This window comes from Gavia stellata, chromosome 20, assembly GCF_030936135.1.
Source record: "Gavia stellata isolate bGavSte3 chromosome 20, bGavSte3.hap2, whole genome shotgun sequence".
Lineage (NCBI taxonomy): Eukaryota > Metazoa > Chordata > Aves > Gaviiformes > Gaviidae > Gavia > Gavia stellata.
In genome coordinates, this window is record NC_082613.1 from 3722978 (window position 1) to 3748771 (window position 25794).

Sequence of the window (25794 nt, forward strand, 5' to 3'; positions counted from 1 at the left end):
TCTCAGCCACCCACCAGTGTGGTCAGAAGTGAGTTGCCGGGATTTTGGCATCCCCAGTTAGCAGACATTTAAATGGTTGAACCTTGGTATAAGAAGCTCTTGGCTCCCAGCTCTCAGTTGGAAACCGTGACCAACATAAATATTCACAGCTTTATTACCAAAAAGCATCATAAGTTTAAATTAACCTTTCTTGCATAATACGTGTAATAACCGTAATATGATGGCTGCACAACTTGACCAGCAGCGCTTGAAAATGATCAGTAAGTCAAGAATCACTCATAGGATAAATCTGGAAAATAACTTCAAACAATTGAGATATATATGAAAATGAACAGACCACACATTAATAGAGCTTGAGCCTGATCTGTAAACTTAGCTACTCACTTTTTATCCCTTAAGTAAACTGGGAAGAGTAATGTATTTATAGCCTCTTGACGTCAGTAGCCTTGCTGAAATATTGTATGTAATAAATATTCTGCCATCTCCGAAAGCCTATAGGACAAAGCAGCACGAAGGTACTGCAAAAGCAAACTCTACGTGGCTAACGAGTCCCGGTGAGCTGCCAGCCAGCTGAAAACATCGCAAATGAGAGAAAGCAGTGACTTACTGTTAACGTAGGATAGAGCTTTATTGACACAACCACAATGCAAGGTCACTGGATAAGGTCTTTCAGCCTTTCAGCTTTGCATGGCACCTTTAAACATCCCTTCCCATCATCACCTTGGAGTTTGGTCAGCTTTATCCCAACATTTGTTGTTTGTCAATTATTTTCTCCACTGTTTTTTTCCGCTTTCTGATGTAAAGATCATAAGATCGTGGCCCTTTTTCCCTGACCCATGCTGCCAGCATTGCTTTTTATGGAATTGCAAATTACACAGTGCATCCGCATTAAAACAAAATGTGTTCATCACCATTTTTAAATAAGGATGTCATTTGTAAATGCTTTATTCATAATTAATGGAATTATTACTGGGTGCAGCCACATTCTTCATCCATGTACTGTAAGATATGTTGCAAAGTGCATTAGTAAAAAGCTTTATAGATGAGGATATGACAACCCGACTGTGAAGCACGTTACGTGATGTACTGTAGCTATCATTGTAACAATCTTTATGCAAGATTTTAAGCTATCAGTCAGCCAGGGGCTGATTGATAGTGTAAACGTTAATAATTAATAATAGGATAATGTTGATAACTAATTAATAGTAAATGATGAGTATGGATTTTTTTAGTTAGTATTATGCTAATATGCATTATTCACTGATTCATAAAATCACGTTAGAGATGAGAAAGTCTCTCTAGCTTTCTCCGTGTGTATCACTGATGAGTCAATGCTGCTCTTTCCTAGCATTTCCGAAGCAGCTCTTTTCATCTGGCCTCCTGCATGAAACCTAGGGGCTAAGATGTATATGTTGAAACAAATACAGAGCTCTCAATATGTGCTTACCGGAGTGATGTGTAAAGCCATGGCCTTTGGGACCAAGTACAACAAACCTGCCTGCTCTAGGCTTGGGAGACCCATGATCTGAGGCACCCTCCACTGCATTTACAAGGAAATAGTTTAAAATGAAGGAATTCCCACTGCAGATTTCTTTCACTTATGCGTGACATCCTCCAGCAATTTAAAACCATCAGGCGCGCTTACCTTTTACAGTGGGTGCGGGAGGGTCCTTGGGCTGATGAGCAACCGGTAACGCAGGTGGGGTGTAAAGATGGAGAGAGAGGAAGTTCAGTGGAGAGCTGTAAGGTGGCTCAACAGTGGCGGCATTTTTTTTTTTATATATGCTAGACAGGATGAAAACGGGCATTACGTCATGCCGGGTGAAGTGAATGTCTGTTTGCCGCCGGGCACAGACTACTCAGAGGACGTGAAATGCCAATAGCAGCCTCAAAAATGAGGTTTTAGAAATGGATACCGTGTAGTGGCCCCTGGGATGTGCTGGATTCAAACGTTCCCAGCGGGGAAATCTCCCCTTCTCCACCCCAGCAGCGGCTGTCTCCATCGCCCGTCTCACAGCTGCCCTCACAGGACCAGCTGTATAATTTTGCCTTCTCCAGTTTCAAAGACTAAGATGCAGGAGAGCTCCTTCCTGGTATTCAGCTGGTTTGTAGATAACCTAAGCCAAAGACATCTAATATACCAAGCTCACTGGCATTTTCCTGTCGGCGCAGTCTCCGACGAGGAGGGCTGCACTCCACATACCCCCTGTAATGACATTTTGATTCCTTAAACCATGCTAATATCCACCCAGCTTTCTGGCAATGCATGAAGACAGCTTATTGACTAGTGCAAGAGTGATGTTTACGAGGAGCTAGAAAGTGCTAGTTAGTGCTGGAGTTCTCTTGTTAAGGAAATTAATATCAGGAGCTTTTTCTTAGAGAGACGAGAGTCCTCGGAGCTGATCCACAGATTACCTTTCTCATCCCTCCTCCCTTCCCCGCCTCTCAGTTTTTGTGTTTGGCTTTTCAACGTTTCTATTTCAGATAAATCCGCAAGCACATTTTCGGGTGGATGTCACCAGGATCCACTTCCTCCCGGCCCACAGACAGTCTGTCTCGTATCTCACTTACATTAGTATCAATTATTTACAGCAAGAATGCTAAATCATGAAAATGAAGTTGCAGCAAAGCTCTGCCTTGGCTAAGTACCCCACACTGGTTGCAGCTTCCCGAGCCCCTGTGCTATTTGTACTCGGCCTTGCAGAGCAACGGCCATGAGGTTATTCCACCTTTCGCAGCCGCAGGTAAGAGCAGTGGCCAAGCACTCACAGCCCATGTTCGTCATGGAGGTAAAAATCACATATGGAGTGCAACGGGCAACACGTCTATAGGGAAAGCTTTTTGACGGTGGCTAGGTTTTGGAGCAGCACAGCTACTTCATGTGCTTGCCAGAAGGTTTCCTTTGCTTCTTTTTTTTTCCCCTTTCCACAGAGGCTTCCTACACTGAAAAGTGATGTTGGGAGGAAGGAGACCATCTGCGTGTCCGTGCAGCTGCAGGTGATGGAGCTGGCACCCCGAAGCCGGGTGCAGCCAGCCTGCCTGGGGGCTCGCCACCACTTTGCTGCACCGCACCAGTATTGTTGCCATTTCCCTCCTCCTCCTTCCCGTGGGTGTAATCTCTTTTCTGGGAGACCGTAATTTGGGGAGAAGAAGCTCCTTCCCAGCTTGTGAGAGCCAGTGCCGTGAGGTTTGAACGGAGCTCTTGTACTGGCACGCAATCACCGATGAGCTCCTTAAATGACCGAGTGCATAAGGGATTTTTTTTTGATGAATAGTATTTAAACATGAATAATTAAAATCTCAGTTAAATGGGGATGTTATACAGCTTAGGACAGTATAAATACAAGTGTCTGGGCTCTGTTCATATCTTTACTCTTTGGATCCAGAACAGCAGAAGTACTTTACCTCCGTTGGTAAGTGCACCACTAAGTGAGGTGACGCTTACACCCTTGACCTTGGAACAGTGCCTACATTTAAATTTCCAGTAATTCTCAATATTTTTCAGATAAATCCCTGCTTGCACCAAAGAAGCTGTCCTTTCGCCGTTTTGGTTTGCCTGCTTACCCAGCACATTCCCACTCTGCTCGTTACAACTCCGGAAAGTGAAAAGAAGTCCCGAGAAAATAAAAAGAACAAATAAACCTTTTGAAACCTGGTTGTAGAGACTATTCAGAAAGCCAGGAGACCCCCTGAGTGCAGATGCTCAGCAAGCTGGTCTTGACCCGCCGTGGGCTAGCAGGAGGTTTACCCGAAAAGACCTGAGCTAGCCTTGAGGTTGCAAAGCTCCAAGTCTACAACACAGCTCCTTGAAGGAAGCCTCCAACCGCCAGTGGCCAATGCAGCCCTGGAGGGGTGATTTTGGGCACCTTTGAGCCTCCCTGGCAGCGTGCAGTGGCTGTGGTCCATGCCGTGGTCACGGTGAGGAGCTAAAGGGCAGGGCTTGCCTTGGCTGGAGGTTTCCGGCGCTCAGCAGATGCTGCTGGAGATGGAAACCTTCAGCCAAGGCAAGTCCTGCCCCCAGCCCCTTAGCTGGTGCTTTGCTGTCGCCCACACGTGTGATTTTGGGCAGACACAGGAGTCACTCGCGGAGGAGAGGTATGCAAGGAAGGACGGAGAAAAGGAAGGGTGTTTTAATTTTAACCTGCTGTGAGTCACTTCATTAGCCCTGACCCTGTTTGACCCTTTTACTGTTATATCAGCCTAACTGTTTATTTTCCTCATAAAACTAAAACTAGATCGATTGCCTTTGTCTCAAAGCCCTTTATGTGTCTTGGCGCCCAGGAACAGCCGTGCCGTTAGCAGCAGGCCTAATGCAGATTGCATCTTTGGGAAACAGGGACAGTTTGAAGCAGACACCAAGCCGACCTCCCCCTCGTCCTCCTGTTTCCTGCTTAAGCTTCATCTATTGCATTTAAAAGAGAAACTATACCCATTTATTTTAAAAATAAATGTACCATGCTGTCTATACATTTGTGCACGGCATGTCTCTGTTGTACATGCATCTATACAATCAATAACCGTGTCTTGCTGGGGATTTAAATATTAGTCTTCAAAATCCAGGTCTAGAGCGCCAGGTTTATTTATATGAAAATATACCCCTTCTTGCTTAAGGAAGGATATTAATTATAGATGCAAACCCATAAATCTTCTGGCTTTAGGTGAGATATTTGCTGGATTATAAATATGAATTGGAGATGAGGGTCCTGCTCTTCCTATTATTACTATTATTATTACTTACTGGTTATTATTTTCTATACGATCAGTATCTTCAGGTGTGTCAAACATTACTGGGGAATGGGGAGCTAAGCCTTCGAAGGGTGCACACAAGCTGAATTCATTAAAAGATTTTCTATCCCAGCCTTGCTCTCTGCTGCATTTCACAGTCCGGTGAGTCATTAAACACCCTGTTCAGGTCTCTTCCCCTCCTCTCCATCCTGCTTTTGGTACCTCGTTTCATTGTACTGCTTTTACCAGATCGTATCAAGCTCCCTAATGTTTATTAACGATGTCCTGTGCATCCTACTGACAATGTGCTATTGTTTCTGAGGTTCTGCTTCAACACCAGTCTTGGAAAGCAGCCAAACCAGGAGCCACCGGGGACCCCAATATCACCCAGGGCTTTGTCGCAGGTGACAATTTTCTTCTCCGCCATTTATTATGGCAGAACTGGGAACATCAGTAATAAGCCACAAGGGCTTGATCGTCCAAGGAGCTGAGCGCCCAGAATACCAAATGGAGGATTTGCTTCAGGCAGGATGTGACAACTTTGATGTGACAACTGTGGACAATCCTGATCCTGCTCAGCACCTCCCAGGACAGGGCTGGTGAAGCCTCACCATACATCGCCCCAGAGCCGAAGAACTGAACGTCGCTGGTGAACTCAGTACAAACCCAGACAGGAGTACATTGCAGTGGATCTCCCAGACTTTACCAAGTGCTCCAGAGCCAGGAATGCCAATTAACAAGAGTTAAATTGAAGACTTCATTGAGGGCCTCAGGGCTTGCTGCATTTGCCGCTGTTTCCCTGCTGATTGCTGCTGCACCACCCATGCCGGCTGTTCTGTGGCCGTCAAGGACCAAACGAAGCCAGGTGCCAAATGCAAAGGGCTGGATGCTCACAAGCATTAGTAGCAGCACAGGGCATGGAGCTGGGCTGGTGGGCACCAGGAGGGATGCCTACGGGCATCTCTGGCAGATGCAGCAATGCAGCAGGTTGCTGACCACAGGAAAGCACGTAATGGGATCTCAGACTCACTTCATATAACACCCTACCCTGAAATTAATAGGACCTTGTATGCCAGGACTGTAAAGACAGGGCACTGTGTAAGGTCTGCTTTTTTGAATTAGACTCCTGCGCTTAAATAAATTAAGTGAGCTGTCAGTATATTAAATGATTTAATGCCTTCTTTGGTTTTGCAGTGGAATCCTAATGAAAACACTCTTCAATATAAAATGCTGGATAAATTAAATGGTGAAGTGTTTTAATAAACAGTCTGTTGTTAAGGTGAACCACATTAAAGTAGTGTTTATCTCCATGGTAATGATGTTGCCCTGGCTTTAAAACAGTTTCTGCTGGTTCAGGCTTTTTCTGACAAAACGTAAGCATTGTGTTTAAGTTGGTCAGTTCAAAAGCATCTGCACGGTTCCTGGCCAAAACCTGAAATCAATGGAAATCTTGTTGGCTGGCTAACACGGAGCTGCATTAAATGGCATTCGGAGCAGAGGGCTCTTGCAGACTGAATTGGAGCTGCTGAAGAAGTTGCTGCCTGATGCCCTCTGCCCTGAGCAGGAGCTGCAGAAGCGTGCACGGGGCTAACTACTGCGGTCGGCAGCACCCTAGTGGGGAGTGCCTTCTCCCCACTAATTAATAATCTGGATTATCAGCTGTGGCTCTCAGGTGCTGGTCACAGCAGCAGAGAGGTGGCAGGCAGTGGGGACAGCAGTGATGGCTTGAATCACGCCAGAGCTAAATCCAGCACAGCCCAGGAGCCGGAGCCCTTGGTGGTGCTCAGCATGGGCAGCTAGCTCCGTGGTGTGGGCAGCAGGGAGGAGACAAGGTCCCAGCCTCCCAGGTTCAGGGATGAGGCCCTAAACTTACAGCCAGATAGATTTTGCTATTAAAGAACCACAGTGAAATCACGAATAGGCTGTGGAGGGGCTTAAAAGTCTTTCTTTCCTGATGTCATTACAAGTTAAGATAACAAATTATATCTCTTTTATATCCTTTATGTAAGGTAAAGACCTGCTTTTAAAGGTAAAGATCTTACGAGAAGATAAAGTTCCTGATATATAAATCAATTATGAAACAATTTTAATTGTCCTGCTTTTAGATACCAGTTCTTATCTAACCACCTCCACCCATCACAGCATTTCTTTGGAAGGAAATTTTTTTCCTGACACTGTTTTCAGACCTTGAAAAGCCCAAAATAATGTCCCAGTACCCAAATAAAGAATAAAAATAAAGTAATTTACAAAAAAAATAAAAGGATAGCGGTTTGGTCCCCAGGGCATCTGGATGCACAGTGAGATGCCAGCTGGGGCTCGCAGACCAGTCCCAAGAGAAGTCAATGTGTGGCTCCTGGAGGTGCCGAGTGAGGGCTCTGCACCCAGGGCTCCTGCTGAAGACTTTCCACGAAAGGAGAAATTTCAGCAGCTCCCAAACCAGAGAACCGAGGCGTGGAGGAGCTGCTGCAGAAAGCCCCGCTATGTGAGATAGTGGCGCTCTCATTCTGCATTTTCCTGGGCTCAGATGAGCGTGTTATCAAGCTATGCATTTTTACTCACAGTTTTAGCAGCTTTTAAGGAATACAGATGTGTCACGTCTCTGAAAAGTCTATCAACCTAAAGCAGCAGACAGGGATCAGCAGGAGCTAACTGGACCACTGGAACGCAGGTCCTTCATACTTGCTTTGAGATGCTCTCTTTGGCACTGCATTTCGGGGGGTTTTATATCAGAGGGGTGTAGATTTGGTTTGTTTTATTTGGTTTTATAGTACTTTTCCAGCCTTCCCACTGGCAGAGATGAAGTACTAATAACACTGAGGTGTCTGCGTGAGTGTACACCAAGGCCAGACCAGTAACTCTGAGAAAAGGGAGTTGTCCCACTCAGTGCCCAGGGATGATGACTTAAATACTCATTATTAGGAACATTATAAAACCAAAGAAGGACCACCCCATCCATGCAGTGTAGGTTCACAGTGATCGTTGGTGGATCCAGGATATGGCTTAAAACAACAAAAAAAACCCAGCATGATTTAGAAATGGCCAGTGATGATGAAACCGTCTGTTGGGAAGTTGTTCTGATGTTACTTCTCCCACTTTAAAAAGCACACCCTTCCCAATCTGAATTTAACAGTGTCAGCTTCCAGTCACCAGCTCTTTTTATAGCTCTGTCTATTAGATTGAAGAGCTCTCCCTTTCTGCATTTCTGTACCCTGTCTGAATACATCTGGATTGTCATTAAGCCATCCCTTAACCTTCTCTTTGTTAAGCTAAGCGTATTGGGGTCCTTGAATCTGTCACTATAAGGCATGTTCTGCAACGCTTCAGTCATTCTCTTGTGCCCTCTCCCATTCATCACCATCCTTCTTGAGTCGCAGACACCAGAAATAGCGGCAGTGTCCCACTAGATGTTACACCGGAGATATTTCACTCTGCTATTTTTTCAAGTTTCCAGCATTGTATAATAAGGTCCCTCCTCCCCCCAGTGAAATCCTGGTTCCTAGAAGTGTGGCTCTGTGTGTGCCCACGTTAAACCGGCTGGTCTTTGCTTATATCTGGTTCATGAAAGACACAGGTCTGAGGAAGACACCGATCCACATACACATGGTCCTACTCCCAGTTTCATCAGCAAACTTTGATTGTAATGAGTTTTGATATTCTACCATTTGCTAAAAATGATGAACTGAAACACAGCCACTTGGGATGATTCTCTGATATGTTTAAACATATCAGCGGGGTTTTCATCCGTTTAGCACGTGCCGTGTTGATTTCACATTGTTTTAGCTTCCTAATAAATGAGACAACATTAAGTCAAATGCCTCGCAGAAGTCAAACATAACAGTGTTGATGAAATGTACTAAATCAATCAAATCTATAATCACATTCTTGAAAAATTATATCAATTTCATTTAATAAGATCTATTTTCCATTAACTCATGTTGATTGTAATTAATTATTCTCCTTAAATTGTTATTAATCAAGTCCCTTATCAGCTCTTCCATTATTTTTCACAAAATCAACATCAGACAATCAGATTTATAATTACACAAGTCATCCTCCTCATCGACGTTTATGCATTGGCACAAAGTCAGTGCTGCTTCGGTCTTCTGGAAAGCTCCTCGCCTCGCAGACGCTGCCGGCCCAGGGCGCTCCTGGGACAGATTTTAAAACTCTCAGGCACTGAATATTGAGGGCTGCTGATCAAAATAAAAAAATCCTCTAGCTGTAGTAGCAGCTGTTTAACATCCTGAGTTGGAACTGAAGATATTTCACATCATCATATTACATTGCTACTTCACTTAGCTTTTTTCCTCCCAAAATAGAGAAATCAAATATTTAATGTCTGCCTTTTACGCACTCTTTTTTTAGTGTCTGCTCTTCCGTCTAGACAACTACTTTTGGTCTTTTATATCTAAAAAGCACTTCCCTGTTGCCCTCAGCCTTGCTAGCCATAGGTTTCACCTAACAGCCTTCTGCTTGGGGCTGGTTTACGTTCATTATTTCTCACTTTCCCTTCCTTCCTTTCTCCTCTCACTCCCCTTTGAGCTTCTGGTTTTAACCAGAATAACCCTCTCTTTCCCAACGCTGAGATTTTACTAGATTCCCTAGAAGCCACAGTGCCTTTAAACAAAGAGCTGCCAAATATTATTCACGTTTTCTGTTTAAAATCCTCCAGGTGACCTGGCTGAACCCTGCGAAGCAAAGGGACCTACTGTCGGCTCAGGCTTTCTTCTGTCTGTGCCCAGCACGTACGATTGAAACGGGGTCACCTCTGCGCTGGCTGTGGCTAGGTTTTGGATCTGTGATCGGTCCCCCAGATGTCAAGGTGATCCTGTAGAAGATCCTCCTGGTTTTGGTTAGGAAATGCTCTTCTACAACATTTAGAAATTCCAAAAACCAGCAGTGTGAGCCCTCCAGCTCAGATCATTCAAGTTGAGGTTCTCCAGGAGAGCATAGGGACATTTTCTTAAATATTATATAGATATGTGACTAAGGAGTCAGTGAGATTTGATGGTCTGAAGAAGCACTTTCCTTTGGCTTTTATTTGTATTTGAGGTCACTTTCTCTTAAGTTTCTAGTAGTGCTTGAAACGCAGCAATGTAGCTTCTGATATTGATTGTCCCTCCTGCACCTTCTTTGCGCACTCGATTCTTTCTAAATAGGTTACAACTATTGATTTTAATATTCCAAGCACATGGATTTTCTCCCTAAGTTTAAGTCATGCTCTCCAGGTAGAATTTGCACTCATACATTAGTCATTCCCACTTTTTTTATTGCTCAGACTCGCCGCACTGCTGTACAGGCAATTAATGTTCTTCTCCCTAGGTGTGTTCATTAGCTCTCGTCTCAGCATCTTCATTTTCTTCCTTGGGCCAGGGATGGGGATGGATGCCAAAGGATTTCTGTGCTTCTTCATGCTCTCCAGTGCCTGTTCCTGCCCACCCAGTCCAAGCGTCTCTCCTTCCAAAATGGCCACCAGCCCAAAGAGCCAGCAGGAGAAACACAGTAGAAGGGAAAACCTCAGCCCAACCACCACTAGTTGCCGCACAGAAGCATTTCAGGGTCATCATGGCAGTGCATGAAGAATGACTCAAAAAATAACCTGTCATGCATCTGCTTCAGATGGCGTCCATCTCTCGTGTTTCCTTCTGGCAGATGCTTCCCATGTTCAGCTCAACCTGGTGTGACCGTTCCCCAGGCACACACAAGCGCTTTTACTGGACTGCCACAAAACATCACATTTGGGGCATAGTCTCACTTGCCTTTTAGTCCCTGGGGTATTTCCAGAGGTTTTTGCAAACCCTGGTGATGGGAGGCTAAGCCAAGAGAGAGGAAGAACAGTGCTTAGGGCACCTGTACACGTGGCTTGAGATCTGAAGGTTTCCTCTCACCTGCTCATATTCTGCCTTTGGCACGTGCTTCAAGGTTGTGTTGGCTTGGATCCAGCCCAGGCCAAGCTGTGCTGACCGCAGAACACGCTTGTGCTCATTTTAACTGACCCTGTTGGAAAGCGAGAAAAAAACAACCAGCACTTTTCTTGCAGGTCCTAAACATTTTGCAGCCAAGGGCTGGAACAGAGACTTCTGATGGTTTTGAAAAGTCTCCCGTCTGGGTGATTTTATTTACAGCTGGTGCATGTTAATGTATCACGGTTAGAGAATCGCTGTTTCAGAGCAAAACCAGACCAGAGCAAATCTCCCCATTCAGCCCTTGCTGGGCTCAGTGACTGGGGATGTGCCTGTCCCTGCTCTTGAAAATACCCTCCTCCATCTTCTTTAATCCAGCAGAGTATTTAGGGGCAAATTTGCGAGTAGGGAAGTGGAGAAGTATGAGAGAAGAGAGCAGAAAGTTTGTAAAATAAACAAAATGCCTCCAGGTTGCCCTAGATTATGCATCCTTTCTGTTGGGAGGTGTTCAGGGTTGTCCTTTTCTTTGAACGCTCTCCTCCTGGATACTCACCTTCATTTTCTGGGATGCCTCTGCTGTGCGTTTATGGTAACTTTTCCTTCCCTTTCCCTGCCTTTTAAGCAATTTCTTTGCTACCTTTTAAAATTCAGAACATGATGAGTGAGGTCCCCCCTTGGCTGAGCAGTGGGGGAAAGGGAAAGGGATAAACGGTCTCTAATAAGAGGTCGGTGCCTGCTGCAGGGCAAGCATCATTGCATGCCCCTCACGGTCGTTTGAGCCCAGGACAGACGGACGGCATGGTGTCTGCAGGGACCCTCCACAGCCTGCTCACAGCCCTGGTCCATTGCTTGTGCAGAGCTGGGAGCTTCACTGGGACAAACTGGAGCTCCCTGCCTCTTGCCAAAAAACGTGGGGGCTGTTCTGGGAAAAAGCCTGAGCTGCTCATTTCTTTAATGCGATTGGCGCTCGGTTCGGTTATGAATTTCATTTTTGAAATTGTGGCTTCTACTTTTTTTTTTTTTTTATTAAAACCTCTAAATTTCATTAGTTTGCACTTACAAAAATAAACCTGGCATCAACTAGTGAGCTCTCCTGAGATTGTGTCATCAATTTACCCCGCCACTGAAGCAGCCCTGTATCACGCCTGGCACGGTGACAGAGCCCAACTTCAATACTGCGGCTGCCTGCAGTCACCTGCCCTGCCTGGAAGCGAAGAGGTACTTTCATGGACTTTTCTGATTAGCAACTTTGGTTTCAAGGTTTCAGGGGGGAAAAAAAAAAAGGAACTTGACTGTAAATTTAGTTCCTGAATCTTAGTCATTTCTGAACCATGCGTCATTAACCACACATTAGTACTGCTAGCCATTTTTCATAGGGACCGCACCAGTGACATGGAGCACGACTGCTGCATCCTGGAGCATCCTGCCTGCAACCCACGGGCATCTTGGGGTGGTGGGGGGCACCCACAGCCTGTGGGCTTGGCAGTTTTTTACCAGGCAAATCCCAGAGGAGAGCCAGAATGGTGGCAGTCCTGAGTGCAAGTGTGACTGATGGCATATAAACATCCTGGGGGTGGTGACTTCTCCGCATTTTACATTATAACACCTCCTTGTCTTATAAAATATCCCAGCTCTGTTTCTTATCCTCTCCCCGTGCTCCTGTTCATTTTTAACCCTTGCAGCTAGGCGAAGGTTAAACAGTTTCAGGCTTCAGGCATGTGGTCAAGGACTCGTCCAGCCCTAACAGAACAAGCGCTATTTGTTGCCAGCGTAAACTGAGGTTCTCTTTTAATGAAAAAGTCGCGTGTGTCTTGCAGCATAAAAGATAAATCTGTGAGCATGTGAAAGACCCATCCCGAGACATCGGGCCAGGGTCGCCCAAACGCTCGCGATGTCAGTCTGTCTGCAGGCTTGACAAACAGCCTGAGGAAGCTGGCTCCTTTAATAGGCTTCAGGGTTTTATTTATAGCCCCTTTGAATAAGTGCAGCTGATACTTAAGATCGGCAGATTTAATGACAGCGAGCTGGCAAAAGGCCAGGTCTGCAAATAGTGCTACTAAAAGTCTTCTCCGCCGTAAAATTTGTTTAATGTAAGAAATCATATCGTGCAGGGTTTTGCCTGCCATTTTTATAATTAGCGGGAGAAATCTCCATTTCGCTCCTAAAAGCAGCCAGCACTTTATGGGACGCAGCTGTCTTTCGGTGGTGGTTTTGAAATTTATCTCCACGTTTGGAGGGTCTCTTGTGCTCTGTGTCCCGGGGGAAGGGGACCTTTCCCACCCTGGATCTCCCTGCGCTTCCCCGGAGATGTGGGGAACAGAAAAGAGCAGCAGGACCTGTGCCAGGTCCATGTGGCGGCTGATCACGCAGGAGGATCACACCCCACATGTGCCAACCCCCAGGACTGAATCCTTGCCGAGGAGCCGCCAACCACAGCGACATCCCTCTGAGATTTGGCCAAAAACCCATCAAACTAAACAGAAAGGCAGCTCCCGGGCTGGGCAGATGGGAGCTGGGCAGTTTGTGATCTATAGATATGCAAAATGCATTGAAACCACTGCGCCTTATTCTCACTTTGTCAACATTTGATAACTTTGTGATACTTTTCTCTAAAGGGCCACATTAGACTTTTGCAACTATTCCCACTTTTTGCAGACCTCTCAATCATATACAAAATCCCAGCAAATTACCTTGAAATGAGTTATTTTATTCCCTTTTCTTTCCTTCCTGTAATAGAACAGAAATGAGCCTGGGTGGTTTTGCTTACTAACCACAAGAAATGACTAACGACACATAGAGCGGCGTACTGCACCTTATGGCCTGGCATCGTCCCTGGCAGCATCGCCGCTGATGGCAGCGTGTCCCTGGGAACAGCCTTTGCAGGTGAACTTCTGCCCCGGGATTTGCAGAGGGACCCCAGGCTGTGCCTGGGGGAGAAGGGAGCTCTCCCTTTCCAACCCAACCCACAGCCCACTCCGCTTCACAAAAGGCTATTTTTTTTGGTGTCGTACAAGTTTGCCTACTCCGAGGGAGAAGTGCCTTAAAAAACCTGCATATTCAGGATAATAAAAAGCAAGAAAAATGCTAGCAAAAATCAAAGGGATGGAAATCCCATTAGGTTTTGCATTTTGATGTACAGAGGCATTTCAGGAGCTCTCTGTGTGACAGCACAATAGCAAGCAGGTTGCCCACTTTCTCTTCGCTATGGTCACCCAACCAGCCTCCTCCATCAGCAGAAGAGCTGAGAAATAGGTCTTTGCTCATCTTATTACCTGAAGGGTCCCCTCGAGATGTGTCCTCTGCCTGCACACCTCCAGAGCGGCAGTCACTGCTCGCCTATGTGTCCCGTCACCTCTGTCCCATGGTGGCCCATGGGGCTGTGAGAGAGTCTGGAGGAGATGGGATTATTCTGGGCATCTTTATGGGAATAGCTTTCCATGGTATTTGCACTGTATATATCCTCTGGACCTCCTGCCATCTCAGCTGTACGTAGATTTTGGTCTAGCTCCCTCCCATTATAAAGATTAACCATGGGCGAGCCCCGGCCAGCTCCGTGATTTAGATTACCCATTTCTGTAATGGACCGAGCACTTGCCTGGCTGCGAGATGGGCTGATATTTATAGCCACACTCTGGATCACAGATAAAATGCTGTGTCTTTGGTTGAAGATGCGAGAGATGATTAGTGTCCTTTCCGTGGGATATGGCTTAAAGTTGAGGTACTTCTGGAGTGCCTTAATGCCTTGCTGACCTGGGACCTACATTCAGAAGAAGCTTTAAAATTAAAAAAGGCAGAGGAAGGAAAATAATTGGGTGGATCATGCTGAAAAAGGTGCTAGGTATGGCTGTTCACTCTGTCTTTTTTTCATTTTTAGGCTTTTCCTATCACATTTTCCCTCCAGGAGGATGAAAAATGGAAAGAGCCGCGCAGACGGTATCTCCTCTTCAGATACAAGCGAGAAGTACACACACAGACATTTATTTACTGGAAGGCGGATAACTCCATCACACGGAGAAGTGAATGTGTCTCCTTCAATTGCTTCTGTGCACGCGGGGCCCGGGAAGTCACAGGGCGAGCCGCCAGCGCCGCGGGGTTCAAGCACGGGGAAAACGAAGCTCGTGCCCTTACAAGATATCGCGTGCCCTATTTCCAGGTAACAACCGCCTGTGAAAGAGGCATCTTGTTGGCTGTACATGTGTTTAGACCTGAATTTCATGCTTCGTTAGTCTTAGGGGTCCCTGGAGGGTCCTTCATGCTGCTTGGGAGGATTTGACCTTGGGAGAGGTTTGCCGGTGCTGTGTGGGGAGGCTGCAGGCTGCGGCTCGTGACGTCTCCTGTGATGGCAGGATCCGTGCTGTGCCGGCCGGGATGCTCAGCCCGGCTCTGCATCGGCCGGAGCGCAGCTGTGAAACCCCCTTTGGGAGAGGTTAGTGCTGCTCAGGTGCAGCCACTTTGCGGTGGCATCTAGGAGCGGTGCTCCGGCACGTCTGATAAATGAACCCTCCCCTGACGCTGTGCGGTAAGTAGGGCCGGGCAGCTTTGCTTTTCACCAAACGCCTGCCTTCCAAACACACATGAGAGGTGCTTGTAGTGATGTGATTAGCAATGGAGGCTGGCAGCTGTATTTTGAGCCCCAAAAAGGTCTTTCAAGATTTTAAAACAGACTGCCAAAACCCTCCAAAAGACCTGAGCCCCGAGCAACCAACGTATAGCAGCTTCAGCAACTTTCATTTCAGGACACCAGCTCTTTCTCCTGCTTTCAGTTAATGCTACAAATCCAGAGGCTTTTCCCCCAAAATGTATTCGTTGAAGTGAATTCCTTGTGCAGGTCTCACCCGTGATCCAAACCCAGCGATCAGGAACGTGCTCTTCCCACCCTGTGTACCCTGGGGCGATGCCAACCCACCCGCAATCGCTCCGGAAGGGAGCGGGAGCTCCCAAAAGGATTTCAGGAGCTTTCTGGGATGTGAGGACAGATCCTGCCCCGATGGAGGATGATGTCCCCTGTCCCTCCAGGCTGTCCTGCAGCCGACGTGCACCCAGCAGAGATCTCCAGCATTCGGTTACTTGGTACGTGCAGACTCACAGGGTGGTTTCAGCAACTGGGTATTATACTGACGTATAAAACTTGAGAACTATCTATTTAATGGAGGGCAGAGGGAGCAATCCAACAGGTTATTTATAAAGACTCCCAGTTGAATTTTGACAGAGCGCTGCTGTGGGCCTATGCCTGCACACCCGAGCACTTGTGCTACGGGAAGGAGTGTCATAAAAATGCATCTGCAACATGAATATTGGTATGAGCATCTGAAGTGAGCTCTGGTCACATCACACTACCTGGCAGAGGAGGAGGTTTGAACCTGGTACATGTGCCCAGGGGCTTATCCCTTCGCAGATGCCGGCGCATCCCATGTCCCGTACAATGCACCCATGCAGCCTGAGTGTTAGCAATAAAATGGTCGCATCAAAATAACACATTTGCAGACCCAAAGTGATTTTGCTACAAAAATCTACAATTTCAAGCAGTGAAAGCCCCTGATCAGAGCACTTTATGCTTTGCTAGCATACAAATCACGAGCAGAAGAGGGCATTTCACTCAGTAAAGCTGCAAGTTTTGAAATAACCTGAATTTTTCTGGCCAAAATGACTAATTGCAAATTAGTAGAATTTCTGGTAGAATGTCCTGGTTTTGCTAAACTAAAACTAACTGTATAATACCCTTTTAGCCTACTGGGCTTGTCTCCAGAGCTCAAAGCTGCTCAGTTTCCTTGTGTCTGTTCTCCCTCTCATTTATTTGCCGTGCAAGAAATAATAAAAAAAGGATTTTTAAAACAGAATAGGGCAGAAGTTTTCTTTGTTAGTGCACAGTTTGCTGGGGTATGGGGGGAAGGCTGGAGAACCTGAACTATTATCAAGAATGCCACTCAAATTACAATATAATTGTCTGAAAAAAAAAATTCTGGCAGCTAATTCTGATTGCAGTGCACATTTCCGTGCCTGTGACAAATGATTTCTAAAGTTAGACTCAAGGACACCAAGCTTCCAAGAGGTCACTCATCTACGGGGTTTATTTTATTTGCAATACCAAAAGAAGTTTTAAAACAGTTAAATTAAGGGGAGGGGAGGAAAAAAAAAAAGGAAGAAAAGCATGGATGATCTGAACAAGATTGAAGTCTTTTGTTTTAAAAGGACTGATGCTCAGAGCCATAAAGTATGAAATACAGGAGGGAAAGCAGATTTGGGGCTAACCTACAATATCACATTAGACTTTAAAGCTGTTCCCACAGACTAAGCATTTGAGAAAGAATCGGAGCTGTTTGTGATAAGTTGCTTCTCTTATCGGCAAACTGTCATCTGTCTTGAGTGAGAACATTTTGTCCACCCTACCAAAACAAGTCAGAAAAATCGGATAAAAACAAAAATATAAATCAGAACGGTAGCTGGGAGCAGAACTGAAATGATGGCAATTTCCTGGCAAGGATCGCCGTACAGCTAAATGTCAGACGTGGCAGAAAGAATTATACTTTCGACTTGAGTCAGGAATTATGTGTGAGCATGTGGTGGCCAGACCCCCGGCCAGCGCAGCCAGCGTGGGACCCCCACGGCCTCCGGTGACTGCCACGGTGGCTCCGTGGGCAGCGGTGCCGGTGCGTGTCCTGGCTGCAAACTGGCCGGGAGCACCGCAGCTCTCTCCCATCGCTGTCCCGCCGGAGGCTTTGCTCCTTCCCTGCCCAGCTCCACATCCCCAGCGTGTCATTGATTTCGGCAGGGTCCACGCTGCTGGGTCAGACCCTTTCTGCTCACAGGCACAAGCAGAAGGTGGTGGTGCCTGCAGCTTGCTGAGGGTCTCAAGGCAATCTTTGCGACTGGAGCTGTGTTGCCGGAGTCGCCCTGACCCGTGCCTGGCTCCCGGCAGACGCTTTTCCATGGGATAAGTGGCTTGCAGATAATCATGAATTAAGTGCTTCCCAGGCTGTTTCTAAATCTAATCTAATTCCCAAAGCACCCCTGGAGCTACAGCAGCAGATGGAGAACGGAGATGCACCCTCTTCCCAGGTGTGTGCACGTGCTCAGGGTTGTGGGGACCAACTGCACCCGAAGTGCTGGGTCCCCCTCTCCTCCGGCTCTCCTGCAAGGAAACCTTGCTCAGGTCAGGCGCAAGCAACCGCATACGACCTGCTCCTTGGCAGCGATGACTATGGACAGTCCCTCTGTCCACCCTCCCCTTCTCAGCCCTGCATGGGGAGGCATTTAGCTGCACCCACAGTTCTTAGTGCTTCACGTCCTCAGGCCAAGGGGATGGTGCACGGGGATATCACGGGTGCATGAGTGCCTCTGGAACGTGGAAAAACATCTAGGGACCTGGGCACGATATCACGGCGGCACCTCGGCATTTGAGCTGGAGGCAAAGTGGGGTGTCCGTAACACCACCGGGGATGAGCCGTGTTAATCCTCTCCGAGGCAGAAGCTCGGCAGCACAGGAGAGTGGACATGGCTTTGCGCTCGAGGCATGCACCAAATTTAGACCGGGAGCAGCGGGAGGCCCAGGGACCTCGATGACCGGGGCAGCACGGGTGGAGGGGAGCCATGGTGCAGCCCGCCAGCCCTTTCCCTGCGCCGCACCTGACGCTCCCAAGTGTTTTTCTCCTTCAGTTGAACACAGTTAACATTGTGTTCCCACCGCAGCAGCCAAGCTGATATCACTGGAGGCAAGACCTGAATCAGATCCTGAAAAAATCCGCTATTTAGATGCACCAGAGCTGCTGTGCTCTCGGCGGCAGTTAAACCACAAGACACCCAATTGCAGTTTGGAAACAGAGGTACAATGAAGGGAGATTTGGAGACACCCTTGTGCAAAATCACTGAATGGGAAAAGAGAGATCCTGGGCAGAAATGAGAGGTGTGGTGCGTCAGGTCGTGAGTGGTAAAGACGTGGCAATGTCAAAGGCTTGCGCAGCCTGGGGTGGGGAGCAGCACCTTCAAAAGCAGGCGAGGGAGGAGAGTCTCCTCTGCCCCAGTAAATGAGCAGCTGAAGGGGAACCACTGGAAAACTCCCCAAAACCCTTTGCAGGTGGGGAAGGGGGAGCTGGAGTTGCTACAAGGTCTCACAGCCCCCAGCATCGCTCCCTGCCCAACCTGCCCCAAGGTCATTGCACCCCAGCACCCAGAAAACCCCATCCCCACCCCTCAGTGCTGCAGGAGTGGAGCAGTGGGGTTGTTGGGGCGGTGTTATGGTGAGCTGTTCTGCTTTAATTTGGATTTTAAACCTTTTTTTTATATTACTCATTTTGCAACAGTTTGGTGCTGAGTGCACTGCAAGCGCTTGTGTAAATCCAGATGCGTAAGCAATAGCTGAGCCTTTGCTTCAACCCAGCTGGGAGCAAAACATCCTAACACATGAAGGCTGGATTGCGGGGTACTGCAAAAACCTCGTATAAGTGCCAACGGCAAGTGCCCATCTCGGAAAGACTAAGTGGTTTGTAACAGGGGGATTGGGATAAGGGACAACGATTTATTCCCTTTTGGAAGTACCCCAACAGCAAGGACATCAGAGCTGCCCTTTAAGGAGAAGCTGCTGAGAGTCTGGTGCAAACTCATCTCCTAAGAGTATCATTTAATGCACATTTTGTTGCAAGAGGAGGGGTGACTCAGGCAAGGGTTAATCAAGGCTGTGCTGTGCACCTAGCACATATACACAGCATTTGCAGCAGTGCGGATGCATATATATATATCTATCTCACATACACAGGTATTTAGTTATCTATGGCATGTAGGCTGGGGAGCAGAGAGGCTCTCCTCTCACCACGGTGGGGTGTGGGATGCCACACAAATTCTCTCCATTGCTTCTCTGGAAATCCTGGCAAGCCCTGGGGAGCCTGCAGTTAATCAGCGCCGTGTCGCTGTGCACTGCTGCGGGCAGCGGGACTTCACTGCGGCGTTTTGGGATGCGCTGGAGCAGCCATAGCCCAGGCAACCACATTCCCCCCAGCGCCGCAGGGACGGCTGAGCGCTCAGCCCCTCCCGGACTTTGTCTGCGGGGTCTGGGTCTGCTGATGAGACCATTCACTCCCATTTAGAAGTACATTATTAGACTTTTTTTTTTGCATTGTAATGCACTAACATCGTGGTTGGTACGAAAGAGCTGGAAGATCAGCAAGGTCACGACCAGTCCCTCTCTGCTGTCAGACACACAGTGGAGCGCAACTTCTTCTTTGGTTGCTTTCGGTTGTGCTGTTTGTTTGCTTGCAAGGATTATCATATTCCCTGCCTGTATTGCACCACTGACAATAAATCCAAAGCAACCAGGGCCCGAATTTCCGAAGAGGTTTCCCAAAGGGAATGTCAATTACCTTTCCCTTCCAGCACCACCAACGTTCTCTGGCACTTACAAATCCCAGTTTTATTTTGAGAAATGCAGCCACTTGCTCTAATTATTCAGCCTGCACTCTAAGGCGAATGAAAAAAAGTATTTAGTAGGTAAACTTGAAAAGGCAAGGGGTGGTTTAAATTGCTACAGGCATGAAGAAGTACAACCCCTAACAAAGACAGTCTGTATTTATGCAACGGTTTGTGTGTGAAGGTGTGGAAGGGGTGGGAGAACATTGTAGACTAACTCTTGAGGTCTCGTTTTGGGTGAAATTTCCATCTGAGACAGCTGGGATTGCTTTTGCTGCTGGGGATTTGGTTAGAGATGCCATGACCTGGGTCGGTATTTGTCTCTCTGCCCAGCACGGTTACCATATTTGAGCCCACCGAGAGCTTTCCTGCACGGGTGAATGTGGCATCATCAGCTTTGGAAGGGGAAACTCAAGAGTCTTTGGGTCCAGAAGAGGATGGAGGAGAGACTTCCTTCCCCTGATCTGCCATCACCACAGGGACCCCTCCTGGTGCTGGTAAGGAAATGCAGGGAATTCCCCGGGGAGGAACTGCCCTCCTCTGCCCTTGGGTGACTGTTCCCCTCTCAGCACTTGTCCTCCAGGTGCTTCGTCTCACTCCATCCCCACCCCTTCCCCAGCTCTCTCTTCATGGGCTGCCACACTCCTTCCACATTTAGATGCCAGTCTGTCCTTGCTCATTGCTATTCTCCGCCCATCTCCTTAGCTCAGCCTAGTTTCAAACGTGGATGCTTTGTCAAGGTGCCAGGATCCCCCAGTGGAGGTGAAGGTTGGTAGATCAATGCCATGAATGCCTCCCAGAGCATGAGCATCTCCACACATCTTGTGCCTGGGGAGTGGGACCAGCCCCGGGGCTTGGAGATGCTGAGGACCCTCCCAGATGTGCAATTCCAGATGTGCAGCCCCACCTCAGCTGCCAGCTTTACTCCAGCACTTGGCTTTCCCCTGGGCTCACCAGCCCAGCCATGAGCACTGTGGTATTTGGGAACCAGCAGCCTTAATTATCTTTTAAACCTCATTATCCTCTTTCCTATGCTCTCCTCTTTGTTCCTCCTTCCAGCCCTCTGTGTCTGCGGGCAGTGGAGAGCTCTGCCTCTCCCTGCAATTTCTCATAGCACCCTCACGTTCCCAGACAACTTGCACACGAGCCTCATGGGATTTTCACCTAAATCACCCCAAAAGCAAGGGCAAAATCCAAGCTTCATCACTCCTGAATCACAACCAGACCACAGGCAGCGGCACCAGCTCAAGAAGATGCAAATGCCTTCGTAGAAATGCCTCTGCCAAGAACATGCCCCATTGCTGACAAGGGCTTCCCAGGGATTTCCAGCCTGGTCCCATGGGAGAAAGAAGTGCTATCATCCTGGGACACAGAGTCTGGCTTTTGTGGTTCATATTATTTGTAAGGAAAATAACCCTGCTTGTCTCAGACCAGCTCATTCTGAAATCTCAGAAATCAGGTGTCATACTAGGTGTCATTACTCTGCGGGCATAAAGTTGTACCTAGTCAGCAATCCAGCTATCCATAGATAGATGAGGAGGAAAATTTGACTCCATCTTTGGAAATGTCAGACTTTATGGGTGAATAAAATAGATTCCATTTTCTTCTGTTTCTCAATTTTGGGTGAAAACAGATTAGAAATTTCTTATAAATGGGTGGTGTCAAGAGAGAGGCAATCTATTTGTTACCCCTAGCATATGCCCAGCACTGCCACAGCCACAGCCACATCTGTATAGTGTGTAAGAACCACGCAAAGCAACAAAACAAGGCACAGATGGAAGAAAGAGCAACATCTGATACCTCTCCATTTACAGCTATTGCTGTACAAGTAGGTCTGGGTCCTGCAATCAATAATCGTCATCACACAAAATAAGATGGTCTCAAAGCCACTGCAAATTCTTGGTTTTGAAGGGAAATTTGAAGGACCTTGTAAGGATGTGCTCACCTGGGCTCTGAGCCAAAGGCAAAGCAGAGACCTGAGGCTGAATAAAAGGAGCCCCATGCCCTGCAGAGCAGCCGAGCCCCCGATCCGTCGCCCGTGGCCGGAGCAAGAGGGGGCAGAGGGGGCTGCTCCAGTGAAACGCCGGTTGTTCGTGTGCTTGAATTGCCAAGCCCAAGCCAGGTCAAAATCTGGGCACACAGAAAGGATGCAGTCCCTGACAGCGTGGTAATGGTAAAGGGAGAGATTTCAGGAAGGAGAATAGAATAGCAGTGAATGAACTTTTCAGATAAATTATAGCTAAAGAGGAATGAAACATTACAGTTTCAATTACCGCTGTGCCCAGCCACGCAGGTAGTAATTCAAACAAGAAACAATTGGTGGATTGTCACCCTCAAATCAGACACATACCATTTAATTCCATTTACTGAGGGTTCACTGACTGTATTTTGAATCAAATACAGCCATTAATGTGCAAAGATCTGAAAAATGCATGTGTCCCTTTTACAAATGTGACAGCGAGACACTAATTCCTGTAAATCCCTTTTTCTTCAGGTTGGGCTGTTCCTATTGCCTTTAGTTATGCAGATATTACTTATTAAAAGTTTCAGTATGCCAAGCTAGTTCTTTTGAAACAGCTTGTGCCTTTTTGTTCAAGGCACACAAAAAGCACGGCCAAATCCAGTCGTATATTCCATCATCCAAACTTACCAAATTGATTTGAATGCAGAAAAAGCTGCTTTCATTAAAACAATTAAATCCTTAGTATTATTGCAGTATCTTGCTATTACAGCACAAATATAAATCATCAGTTACAGGAGCTAAAAGCTTTCAGATAGAATTGCTCTGACATCTGCCCCGTGCAATGGGCAGAGGAGGGATGACGTGCACTGGACTTCTTCGTGGGCAATATTGTTGCCTAAATAAAAACCTGTCATGTTCATAAAGTGAATATTATTGTGCTGCCCTGTTTTGCTCCAGCAGAAAAGCAACGCATGCCTATGGGCAGAGTGAGTGGCAGGAAAGGTGCGTGGGACGAGAAGAGCTGGCACCTTCCCCAGGTGATGCCTCCACCCCTGCCCGGCCGTCACGGGGTGCGTGTGACCCTGGCTGGGTTTTGCATCGTTGGAACCGTGCAATGGTACTACACAAAGCTAAATCTCTGCCCTCCCTCATCCAAGAAACAATTTCATGGGTGAAAACATCCCGTTCAATGTGATACGGTGGAATGTTTTTGGCACAAAGTTTTTGGGGATCATCTGGAGTACTTTTGCTTTCCTTTTTGAAGTAATACCTGCACGTATCCCATGTGTCTGCACCGTCACACGCTCTCCGGGGGGGCCACGAAGTGGGTTGCCTAATAAAAACAGACCTTTCCACAAAACTGCACTTGCCCTTCTGATCTGGTTGAGATTGCATCAAAGGGCAGATTGTTTAAATATAATTTCACTGGTTATTGAGTGGGTCATCAGAATGGGATATGAAATTTCAAAGGCTTTTCTCCTCCTGCTCTTCACATCATTCCGGGTCACACCTCCCTACAGGTGCTCCGTGTTGACTCAAGGACACTTCCAGGCAGCAGAATATCAAAGGAGCAGGGATGGACAGGCCAGCCCATCCTACACATTTTAAATTGCTTAGAAAGACCCAGAAGCCTTTCTGCAAAGAGAGTCTGTGACCAGGACTGAAATCAGTGCTCAGCATGTGGCTTAGACAAACAGAGTGGTCATTAGTGACTGTTGTCATTGTCACACCGGTGTAGACTGTTAATTCAGCACAGGAGTCATTAAAAACAAGCCTCAGTGGAGAGAGGGGTTTTTGTAAATGCTAGATGAGTTGGCACAAATACGAAGACGACCCTCAATATCCTACGTTGCTCTGCTTGTAAATTCAGAAAAAAAACTCCAAGGAATTTGCTGGGGACAGGATTAGGCACCAATTATCTTCTTACACTGAAAACTGTTAAAACCCCACCCTGATTTTCCTCACCCGACAACCAAGCTAAGCTCACTGGTCATTCAAGATGTCCCTCTCTTCCCGGAGGATGTCACCGCTTCCAAAGCTTTCACCCCGACCTTGCTCCTGGGTTGAGAAGGTGACACCACTGTCCCCAGTGCTTCTTCCAGCCTGTGCCATCAGCTCGGGGGGACATTTGGCTCCACTTTGTGACTATTCCCATATGCCTGAGAGCGAAGGGCTCAGTCTGGTCCCACTCCTGCTCCAGCCCGAGCCCCAGGGCTTTAATTGCCTCTGAGCTCGCAATTAAAGAGCAGCATCCGCTATGCTGCATGGGTGTCCCTCGGTTAGAGTTCCTCCTACCAGGTGCTTTTAATTTATTTGTATTTCCAGCAGCGATAATTGAGTTATCAATTTTGTGCTCTTTTGGGCCAGAAGCAAAGAGAGCAGAGAGGTATTTTATACACCTAATTATAGATTATTTCCCATAGCTATAAAGCCGCAGAGAGACAGATACAGAAAATGTGTCGTGAGGTGCTCTGTCCCCTCTTCATCTCTACTGACTTCTCCCTATTGCTCCCGTAGACTCCAGGCTGAACATCCTCCAGATAAAACAGTTGTCAAAAGCAAGGGATACCTATTTCCCCCCAGGACAAAATCTCTCACCACCCCAGCAGAGAGCTGCTTAAAAATCAAATTCAGCTTATACTTAAATGATCTGTTTAAGCCTTCAGCACCTGGTAGAGTCAGCCTGAGATTTATTCTGTTTCTGTGCAATTTGGCTATAATTTGGCTCATAACGGTGGCCTGGGGTCCTGCTGAGGAGTGAAAAATTTTATTTTCTTTCCCATTTCTGTTTTTTGGGGGCTTGTATTTGGTGTGGCCCTTCCTGCCCCCGTTAGCTCTCCACTCCCTGCGTCTGGCTGCGGTGCTGCAGAGCCGCGCTCCATCCCAGGTCCAAGCTGCCTTCAGCATCCGCGGATCAGCCAGAGCTGCCTGGAGCACACTGCAGTGCAGAGCAAGTGCTAAAGTCCAGCGGATCCTATTTTTATATTTATGGAGAGAGATGGGAATCGTCTGTGTGTCGGTATTAGGTTTCTGGTGGTGACATGAAGAGGCCATCCAAGATGTATGACCTAGCAAATGTACTGTAATGCACACATCACATTTGTTCTCCGAGTAAATAGATATTGTCTAGGGTACACTGCATCTGTGCTTTCATGTTTAATTTAATGTAAGTGAACTGCCTTAATTTCTCTAAATTGTAGTAATAAACATAATGCTAACAGTGATATTGCTAATAATTTATTTCGCAAGTGATTAATCAACAATGAACTATTTTAATTACCTGTTCTGAAATGCCAAACTCTAAATTAATTATGTGTCATTATATGAATTCATATGTGTGTCTATATATATACACACACATATATATGAATGCTGAGGCTAACTAAGATGAATAAACCATCGGACTTGGTGAATTCATAGAGCTGAGGGGGGATCCGCTCTCCGCTGCTCTTCTCCCTTTTTGCATTTCATCCTCAGCACAAAGAGAATTAGATTCCAGCGCTTAAAGCAAGTCATTTGTGCTCCTGAAAAATATATTACCCGGGGAAAGTAACAAACTCCCTGGGTCCCATTCTGCAAACAGAAGTGCCGCTGCGTGGCGTGGGCAGGGCAGTGGCCGGTGGGAGAGGGGTGGGGAGCGTGGGCTGCAGCGCTTCTGCCAGGGGGAGATGGAGGGGGGGGACTCTTTCGAGTGGTCTCTGTGCCAGACCTCGGAGCTCCCTGGAAATAAAACCAAATGGGAGCTCGGATGGGGGAGAAGGAGATGATGCAGATTCCCTGTCCTCGGTTGTTCGCAACAATTTTTGG

General features: G+C 47.1%; 1 long non-coding RNA gene across 1 annotated transcript in view; it reads right to left on the reverse strand.

The window, feature by feature from the left end:
* Window positions 1-8549: 8549 nt before the first annotated feature.
* Window positions 8550-25794, reverse strand: part of LOC132318740 (uncharacterized) — a 46615-nt gene continuing 29370 nt past the window's right edge. Inside the window, exon 3 of the long non-coding RNA XR_009484372.1 lies at window positions 8550-10722. This is a non-coding gene — a long non-coding RNA (uncharacterized LOC132318740). The remainder of the gene's footprint in view (window positions 10723-25794) is intronic.